The following is a 10,815-nucleotide window of genomic DNA, read 5'->3' as shown; positions in this document are numbered from 1 at the left end:
ATATTCTGAGGCCAAATTTCATGTCATGTTGGCCACTGGTGAAGCATTTGCCTATATGACAGAGGGAGCTTGCCTTAGGCCAACTTGGTCCAGTGATTCATTTAGTATTACAGTGGTGCCTCACAAGACGAAATTAATCCGTTCTGCGAGTGTCTTCGTCTAGCGGTTTTTTCGTCTTGCGAAGCAACCCTATTAGCGGATTAGCGCTATTAGCGGTTTAGCGGCTATTAAAGGCTTAGCGGCTTAGCTGCTAAAAGGCTATTAAAGCCTTAGCGGCTTAGAAAAAGGGGGGGGGGGAGCGAAAAAAATATCTCAAGACTCGCAAGACATTTTCGTCTTGCGAAGCAAGCCCATAGGGAAATTCGTCCTGCGAAGCAACTCAAAAACGGAAAACCCTTTCGTCTAGCGGGTTTTCCGTCTTGCGAGGCATTCGTCTTGCGGGGCACCACTGTATTGACACTGACTTAAGAAATGGCTGTCCAAGGTTTCAGGCTGAAGTCTTTCCCAGCCCTGCCTGGGGACACCCAGGGATGGAAGTGGAGACCTTTTGCGTGCAAGGCATGCGCTGCACCACCAAATTATGGCTGTCATGTCATTTAAATGGTCTTATCGCTTGAGCTGGCCCATATGCCTGCCGTGTTGGCATGCCAGCAGCAGCTCTGTAGGGCTCAGAATTCACCACCATGCAAATACCGCATGTGATAAGAGAATTTAAACAAGATGCCGGCTCTGTGGAATGCTTACCTGAGTAAATGGCATAGCCTTGAAAATCTAGTGAAATCACAATGGAAAATGTTTCCCAAAGAGGAATGCATGCATGTCCATATTGTGTAAAAAAAAAAAAAAAAGGCGAAAAAGGACAGAGTATAATTGAAATGGCAAAAGCTACACATTCAATATTATTATAACACAGGAATCGAGCTAAAGGCTTATAAACCCCTAACTCTGTTTAGCTCCTGAAATGAAAGATGAGAAAATGGAATAGTTTTCCTTTGTCCCACTTTTTTTCTTTCAAAAATTTTATTAGTTTTCACAATATTATAAACAAACACACACACAAGACAAACAAACATAAATCATAACCTTATTGAAAATTACAGTTATTAACTTTGTTAAGTGGCTTCCTCGCATCCCCTTGGTTGAATTTCATTGCATGTCCTTTTAACGGTTTTCCAAATCCCAATTTTTATGAAATTTAACTTAAACATTAACATCCTTAGATCTTCACCTTATGGAATTAAACATATTAATTCATCACTTAACATAAATAAAATCCAAAGCCCATTAAGTATCTGCAAGCTATTTTCAGTTAATTTAACTTAACAAATTTAACTAAATAATCATTAAATTTATTCCACTCTTCCTGATGCTCCTCCTCCTTCTGGTCGCGGACTCTTCTGGTTAGGTCGGCTAGCTCCAAAAATTCCATCATCTTCATCTGCCATTCTTCTATTGTTGGTAATTCTTGGGTTTTCCACTTTTTAGCTAACAAAATACAAGCAGCAGTTGTGGCATACAAAAATAATTTAACATATTTCTTGGGCAATTCCAAACCTGTTATTCCAAGAAGAAAGCCTCTGGTTTCTTTATAAATGTATATTTCAACATTTTTTTCAATTCATTATAAATCTTTTCCCAGAAGTCTTTCACCTTGGGACAGGTCCACCACATATGATAAAAGGTTCCTTCCTTTTCTTTACATTTCCCACATATATTGTCACAATTATGATATATCTTTGCTAATTTTACAGGAGTCAACTACCATCTATACATCATTTTCATTATATTTTCCTTTTAACAAAGTACATGCGGTGAACTTGTTTGTCCCACTTTTTTTTTAATGCTAAACCATTGAAGACTAAATCAGCTGAATCCCTCGAAGGCATGTTTCCTCACTATGTTAGTTGTATGGAATAATTCATTAATTATGGTCATTTAAAAAACAACAACGCAGAGAACTTTGATGGCTACTACTTGCCTCCTTTAAATGACCTCCCCCAGTCAATGTGTTTTGATGAGTGCAATGTGCCATCCTTTGAAATCAACCCAGGACCGTCAGCTGGTTCAGAGGACGCCAGCACACATTTTTGTCGTCTGCGAGGACTTCCGGTCCATTTCTGTGTCCAATTCAAAGTGCTGGCGTTAACCTTCAAAGCCCCAAATAATTTTGCGCCAGGTTATCTCAAAGGACTGTCTTTTCCCATAAATACCGCTCAAGCTTGGCCCCTGAGAGCTTGTGATGTTCTGCATCTTCCCCCACCCTATGAAGTGAGGTGGGGGGGGTTACTACTGAGGGGACCTTTGGGGTTGATAGCAACCCACTGCAATGCCCTCAAAGATACTTGCATTGTAACCTGCCACCAGGTAAAACACTTTTTATTCTTATAGGCCTTTGCACAATATTTGCATATTTTTAGTACTTTTTATATTCCTCACCCCTTTGGGTTTTTATGCTGTTTCATGTTGATTTATGCTGCTGGGGGCATTTTTGCTTGTTTTATCTTTTTTTATATGTCTATAATTTTTATTAAATTTTCCGTTTTACAATGTAAAGTACTCATTTTTACATCCTTAAAATATCAGTGATTTCCCTTCTTCTCTTTCCATGGTTCATTTTACTTTACCTGCATATTTTACAGAAACGATACCATTCAGTATTCCATTATTACATCCATCGAAACTTATATACACTGTTGAGAATCTCGAGATTATCTTAAAGTGGCCAGCATTCTCAGCTGTTGCCTGTTTTATCTTCTATTTGCTTGCATGCAGCTGATTTATACTATATATACTTTTCTGATTATATGTTTAATGCAATGGTAAACCACTCAGGGGCCAATATATAGAAATGCAGTTTCAGTAGCATGTTAATAATAATAAATAAGAAGAAGAAGAAGGCCAAACCTTGCATGCTGCCTTTAAAACCCCACGTGGCAAAACTTGCCCGCAGCTGCTTTCGCTGCCATAACTTGGAAGTGACTCCTGTTGAAGTCAATGGGCCTTAACTTGAAAAGCAAACTTTGGCAGAGTTGCCCGTGACCAGGGAGAAGAGTCGGTGGAAGAAGATTGGAAGAAATTCAAAGATTATTTACAGAAATATTGCAAAATTAATGAATGTTAGAGTGATGTTGGATTGAAATTAAGTGGCTTCTAGCTGTACAGGCTTTAAAGTTATAAATATATCAAGATTAAGGATTAGGATTAAAAAGGTTAAAAGAATGGAAAAATTGGTTTTTAATAGGTAAAAATTTAATGTTATACTATATTAAGATTAAGGATTGGGATTAAAAAGGAGGGAAAGGAATTGCTGGACTAACAAACTGAATTGGAATACAAAAGAGGGAGGTATGAGGAGGTCCGGGAAACAAGTAAATGTAAAAGTAGTGATGAAAAGAGGGAATTGTTTTTAACTGTTTTTTCTTTTTTCTTTTTGTATTCTGCATTGTGTATTTTTCTTTTTATTCTTGAATTTTTCTTTTTTTGTTGATGTTACTCTTTTTTTGTGAAACTTTAATAAATATCATTTTAAAAAAAAAACAAACTTTGGCAGAGTTGCCACGTGGGCATCTTTAATAGCGCTGTTATCGCTGGAGGAAAGGCGACAGAGGCTGCCTAACTCGCCCCCAGTTTGCAACGTCGGATCGCAAACGTGCCAGCCTGCGATTTCCTCCTTTCCATATATAAAAATTTAAATATTTTTATATATTTCAGTATCGGCATGGGCTTTGCAGAGAGCACCACGTGAGCTAAAAGTTTTCCTGGGAGTTATATATATCTATATAAAATTAAAAGTAATATATAAAAATATATAAAAATAGAAAAAATAAAACTTTTAGCTCACGTGGTGCTCTCTGCAAAGCCCATGCCGATACTAAAATGTAAACTTATATCTACTGTATTGTAGATCTATATTTATCTATAAACTTAAATATAAATATAAAAATTTAATTTTCTCTATATGAAAAGGAGGAAATCACAGACTGACACGTTTTTCAGAACGTGTGTAAAAATAAGTCCTAAAGAAATCGCCAGCCTTGTCGGGGGGAACCTTTCCAGGTGGTTATTATTATTTAAATAGGTTTTTTTTTTCCTTTAAGCAGAGGCGCTGCTCACAGCCACTGCCATGAAATGGAACCTGCAACTAATTGAACCATCGTCGAGAAGCTGCCCAAGACAAGACCGGCGCCGAGCGAAGCAATATATATGTATTTTCAAATAAAAAGCACGGAATTAATCAAGTGGGAGAGTCCTTTTGTCAGTCCTTCCTCGAAAGCGGCAGAGCAGCTGCCGAAATAGCTCAGTTGGGAGAGCGTTAGACTGAAGATCTAAAGGTCCCTGGTTCGATCCCGGGTTTCGGCAGGCGGTGTTTCCTTACAAAGGGAGATATTTTTTTCCTCCCCTCCTTGAACTACTTCCTGCACGTTAAAAATCTGCTTTTCGGGAGAGGTTAATCGCTGAAGTTCGATAGCTGCTCTGCAGACGGAAGCTGAGCTTTTTCTTTTTTTGCTCTGAAAAAGCAAAGGCTGCCAGAGCTCTGTTTGCTGTCTGAAAAACCAGAGTTAAGAGGGTTTAACTCCAGACAGAGGCTTAATGTTGCAAACAGGTCGTTCAGATATCATTAATAGGTTGACAACATTAAAGCAAGCCCCCCCACACACACACACACACACACACACACACACACACACACACTTGCTGGGTTTTCTGTAAAAAATGTCAAACTGGATTCAACTGGGGGCGGGCTGACAATTTTTATGCAGTTTATATAGAAAAATAGGGGTGGTTGGCTTTTGCTGCCCAACTCCCCAAAGGACTGAGGGGTCCCCTAAATTCATGATCTGTCAGAGATGAATGGATGGAGGCAGGATGCACTGAAAACAAGGCAGAACTTTATTTTTCTGTCGCAATGGAGTCCCCTCCCCTCCTAGCAAGGAGGCAAGAGATCCAGAACCAAGAAGAAACAACAACAACAACAACAACAACAATAATATTTATACCCCACCCATCTGGCTGGGTTTCCCCAGCCTCTCTGGGCGGCTCCCAACAGAATATTAAAAACACTATGAAACATCAAACATTAAAAACTTCCCTAAACAGGGCTGCCTTCATTTTGGCATGGCACATCTCCTCTACAAACAGCCAGAAAATACATCACACCTGAGGTGGGGTTACTGTGGCTCAGGCAGGCCAAGGTGTGATATTCCTGAGGATTTAGCAAGTTTTACATAGTTCCAGACACAATTTATGCAAAACATTAGCATTGGATCATAAGACCATCAGGCTGCCCCTCGGACATTCCCTTTGTAGCAGGAACCCCCCCCCCCACCCCAATCATTCAGTTTGTACAAACTTCACACACTCACACACTACATATGCCACACTTCTGTTATAAATTCATAGAAAAATCAACCATACATTGGATTTGCACTGTTCCATTTTTATTTTACTCCATATGACAAGGACTATCAAAGGGGGGTGGCTTGGTTCTGGTCAGCCATAATCCCTTCACCATCCCAGCACATCCACCGGAGCCCTGCCCAGTTGTTATGCCAACCCTGATGGTCCTAGACAGAAGACCATCAAGATCACAAAGAACTTGCATATGGGAGTGGATTCAGCATGGACTGAAACAAAGGACAATGATCAGATCTTCCCTCTGGGGGCAGGAAACTGCCAACTCCCCTTTGTCTCCTGGAAGTGACTCATGGGCGGGGGGAAAGGAGGAACCAGCCAGGTGACAGGACACTCAGGTTACCACCACAACTCCTCCCTCAACCCCTCCTTTCTTTAATGTATGCATGATGTCAACCCCTCCTTTCTGTAATGTATGCATGATGTTTCTGGGGGTGGGCTTGACCTAGAGGATGGGAATTTCAAAAGTTTTTATAAGGTCTTGCACACCATCTTTCTGGGTCTTTCCTCTCTCCTGCAAGTGAGGGGAACACCCTGTTGCAACAGTTCAATAAAGGCCAAGCCTACAGGCTGCTGTTTTGCTCCAAGTTATCCTGGTTGGTGTCTTTGTTTTTGTCCAAGGGAGCCCTCGGATTTTTCCGGTAACACCTTAATGCAGAATTCCTTCAGCAACTTCCCTGATTGATCTCTGCCTGCCTGTTCTCAGGCAAGGGGGATTAAGGAGGCAGAGGAAATATTGAGGGTCTTTAGGAGAGCCAAGATGGCTTTTGGATTGCTCTCCTGTACTATTTTAGACTTGTGGTTTATATATTTATGTACGTGCGTTTACCTTATACAGTTATCAACATTTATTCTATATTGGCAAACTTTTTCAACAGGGGGCCAGTCCACTGTCCCTCAGACCTTGGGGGGGGGGGGGGCAGACTATATTTTGAAGAAAGAAAAAATGTCCCACAAATAACCCAGAGATGCATTTTAAATAAAAGGACACATTCTACTCATGTAAAAACATGCTGATTTTCGGACCGTCCCAGGGCCTGATTTAGAAGGTGATTGGGCCGGGCCTTAGTTTGCCTAAAGGTAAAGGTAAAGGGACCCCTGACCATTAGGTCCAGTCACGGACGACTCTGGGGTTGCGGCGCTCATCTCGCTTTACTGGCCAAGGGAGCCGGCGTTTGTCCACAGACAGTTTTTCTGGGTCATGACTAAGCCGCTTCTGGCGAAACCAGAGCAGCGCACGAAAACACCATTTACCTTCCCGCCGGAACGGTACCTATTTATCTACTTGCACTGGTGTGCTTTCAAACTGCTAGGTGGGCAGGAGCAGGGACCAAGCAATGGGAGTTCACCCTATTGCGGGGATTCGAACCACTAAGCTTCCGATCGGCAAGCCCTAGGCTCAGTGGTTTAGACCATAGCACAACCTGTGTCCTCTACCCATGCCTTAAAAAGGTAAAGGTACCCCTGACCATTTGGTCCAGTCGCGGACGACTCTGGGGTTGCGGCGCTCATCTCGCTCTGTAGGCCGAGGAAGCCGGCGTTTGTCTGCAGACAGCTTCCGGGTCATGTGGCCAGCATGACTAAGCCGCTTTTCGCGAACCAGAGCAGCGCACGGAAACGCCGTTTACCTTCCCGCTGGAGCGGTACCTATTTATCTACTTGCACTTTTATGTGCTTTCGAACTGCTAGGTGGGCAGGAGCTGGGACTGAACACTGGGAAAAGCTTGCCTGCCTGAGGAGCAGTGATGCCGCAATAAACACTTGTCTAGAAGGTGTTCCTTCTGTTCCTGATCTGCATGGCTTGTGATAGGGCCAGCCTAGCCCACAGATCATTTAGGTACATTTGCCCTAAATAACATCATGTTGCTTCTAGGTCAAAATCCATCATAAAATAAATTTACGGCTATATTGTTAAGGGAAGCCTTAAGGCTTAAAGAAAGAAGCTTGCTTTGTTTAGCTACTACTACTGCTACTACTATTACTATTTATTTCAGGCAATCAATGCTTCCATTGTTCCACATGCAGAAATATGTCAATGAATTTGAATGACTTCTGCACAGCAGTTTTGTTGTGTTTCCTTCTGCCAACTTTGAGACCTGGGTTTCTGCACGGATAAAAAGCAAAGCAAATAAACCATTCTCAGGGAGCATGTGATTCACTTCAATGCTTGCTCACGTACGCACACATATCCGGGGCAAACAATTGCGTGATTTGCGTGATTCGGTAATATGGCTTCCCATGTCCGGTGAACAAACAGTCCTGCCGATGGCTCACATTTCCTGTTTCCCAGAAGGACAAGCCAGTCATTAAAGTACCATCACATCAACAAACCAAAACACCAGAGACAAAGTGTTCCACACACAGAAGACTCATTCATTGAATGTTTGCTGAATGTGTGTGCCTGCTGCCTTGTCTTGTTCATAGGATAGTATGCCCTTTGGTGTTGAACTGTTTTCTCAGATCTTGCTTTGAAAAGAACTTTTTGAAGATGAAAAATCAAGTAGGAGAGCTGGTGCCGGGCTTCGCTGGAACTTCAGCATGGTGCTGACAGCAAGATGGGCCCCTGCTTGAAACTCAATGCCTGACCCAATGTTTGGTCAAGTTTTGAGTTTCGGGGCAATGTGGCCACCGCAGAGCAGAGCCAAGCATGAGTTTGGCTCGTGTTTAAAAGTGAGGTTTGTGTGAAGTGATGGCAGCAAGCAGCAACAGCTTTGGTGGTGGTGAACATGGCAGGGCCACAAAGCGCCAGTAGATGGTCCTGATGACATCTGGCAGATGTGGGTAGGCGATGGCCCTTTCTGAGTCCCGGGAGGTACCCATCCATGCTGATCCCTGGTGTTGGGCCTGCCAGGAAGCCATACATTTGAGGAGAAACGTCATTTCTGCACCATCCCTTGGAATCCAGCCATCACATACTTGATATCAGAGGAACAGGAGATGAGGATTCCAGGTAGGAATTGGAGTGATTCTTGAGAGCTCTTGGGAAGTTTCTGGCTAGGATGGTTGACTATTCTGTCAATGTCCTGGTCATTCTGTGGGATGTGGAGATGACTCAGGAGGTTGACATGATTGTTCCTAAGCATCCTGTCCTCCAATACAGAGCCCATCCAATACTTTGATTTTCTGGGGATGTTACGGGCAATGAAACAGGGCAGGGAGATAGCTAGAACTTTGGTGTTGGTAAACCCTGATGTCCATCTAGACTAACACAAGGGTGAACATGTTACCCAGGCTACAAAGTGGTGGCAAAGAAGTGATACTTCACTGCCATGGTGTCAATGGGCTGCCATCCAGTGATGCTTTTGTTACTGGTCTGAGGCCTCTTACAGCTTTTCTCGTGGTGTAATACGAAGGAACCCTGTTAACATGTGTGCTATGCACTTTGAGGAGAGGAATTGCGCTGTCTCAGGAACCACAGTTTCTGCAGATTGGCCAAGGGGTGTGTCCAGAGCACCATCTAGTCATTTTCTATGGGGTGCATAGCTTCAGTGCCTGAAGGAGCCCCAGTTTTAAGAAGTACTGGTTCTCAGTGCTTGAGCCTACGGCTGGAGACATAATTCAGATTCCAGCAGGAGTGATGATGATGAGAACTGTGTGAGGCTGTTTGTCCAAATATCTAAGCCTACTTCTATTCAAATATAGATACCTGGTAAAATCAGAATGTGTATTAGTTAAATAATTGTCACACACTGGCTAATGGGGTGCAGTAACATTAAATTTGACAGTGACAGGGGTAGGTTGGAAGAGCTTGAGTCATTTAACTTCCAACTTAATTTCTGATATTTCTCAGATGAAAATAGGAGCTTGCTTGTTAATTCTCCAATTCTCGTCCCAAGGATTTCTGCCAGAGTCCCAGCCACCTCCTCTGTGACACATTGCAGAAGTCTAGTGTTTGCTAGTATTTCTTTCATGGGCTGCACTCATGGTCTGCCTTCTAATGATAAAAAACCCAAGAAAATTCGGGCAAAGAGGTACTAAGTGCAATAATCCCATGAGGTTGCTTAGGCTGTGATAACCTCGCAGCCCAAACGACCTCGCGGGATTATTGCAAGCATACAATGAAATAGAAAGCTTTGAACCTTCAGGGGGAAGGGGGAGATGTCACCTGAATGAGTATGTACATGTTTGATATCATCTTAAAAGTCTGGCCTGGGTAAGTTGGCAGACAACTTGCCTACCGTTTCTTGAGATGGGGTTGCTCAAGGCGAATTTCTGGTGAATTAATTGCGTTTGTAATGCCGTTTCATTACTTTAGGAAATGAATCCTCAGTTTAGGGAGATTGGCAGATGCAAGATGGTACAAGAAAACCAAACCAAACAAGCCTTGTGGGCAGGAATTGGGGCAGGCAATCTTATGGGGTGAGTGTGCTTGGAGGGAGAACATTGACATTGGAGGGTGTACCCCTGTGAAAGTAGGGGGGAGGAAAGCCCACAGCAAGGACTCATTCACACTTCTTCTTGCCCTGTGCCCAGAAAATTCCAAAAACACTTGTTCCTGAGATCTTATGCATGTGCAGAGTTATGGACCAGCCTCCCCAGAAACAGTTGCACATGGAAAGCTGTCTTACACCAAGTCAGGCCTGCTTCCAATCTGTTTATCTGAACCTTCATGTAAGTCTTTATGCACACAAAGCATGTGACTCACTTCCCAGAGTCTGGCATCCCCTTCTGTTGCTGAGCAAGGACTATAGCAATTGTTGGCTTCTGTTTCCTTTCCTTTCCTTTCTCCCTCCTTCCTTTCTTGACATTCTTCAGGCCAGAAATATACTTAAAAGAGGGAGGGAGGGAGAGAGAGAGAGAGAGAGAGAGAGAGAGAGAGAGAAGAAATTGGTTTGGAAGAGGAATGTCACTATTAGTGGCTTGCAAACTCATATTGCTTTTTCTCCAGTAACAATATTTAGCAGATTTTCGATACTGTTTAAAAGACCTGCAAATCCTGTCTTCTCAGAGGTAACAATGGTACAAAAGATGTGTGTATATGCTCCACAGTGAGAAGCGAAAACTTCCCTCCAACTGCTCTTGGTTTTCTCATAAACGATTATCTGCTTCCAATTTATTTATACAGGACTTATTTTATTTATCTCTAGAGAAGTTCTACACCTCAGCCATCTGGTGCCTGCCTGCTACTTTTTGCAGCTATGAACAATTAAAACCAATCTGAAAATACAAGGCAAGTCCGAAAGAACAAAGACAAGACAAAGAAACTCACAATATTATCAAACCAGAGATAGGTGCAGCAGATAGGCTGAGGCTTTCAGCACTATTTATTTAAGGTTTTTATAGTAGGTTACTGTTTTAAATTCTCTCTCTCTCTCTCTCTGCATAACATTATATTTATTCTAGCTATCTATGCCACAAAGAAACCGGTGTCTCCATGCACAGTGCATGAACTCTGATGCTAGC

This window comes from Podarcis pityusensis, assembly GCF_964106645.2.
Source record: "Podarcis pityusensis genome assembly, chromosome: 4".
Taxonomy (NCBI): Eukaryota; Metazoa; Chordata; class Lepidosauria; order Squamata; family Lacertidae; genus Podarcis; species Podarcis pityusensis.
Note: the sequence above shows the minus strand (reverse complement) of the source record.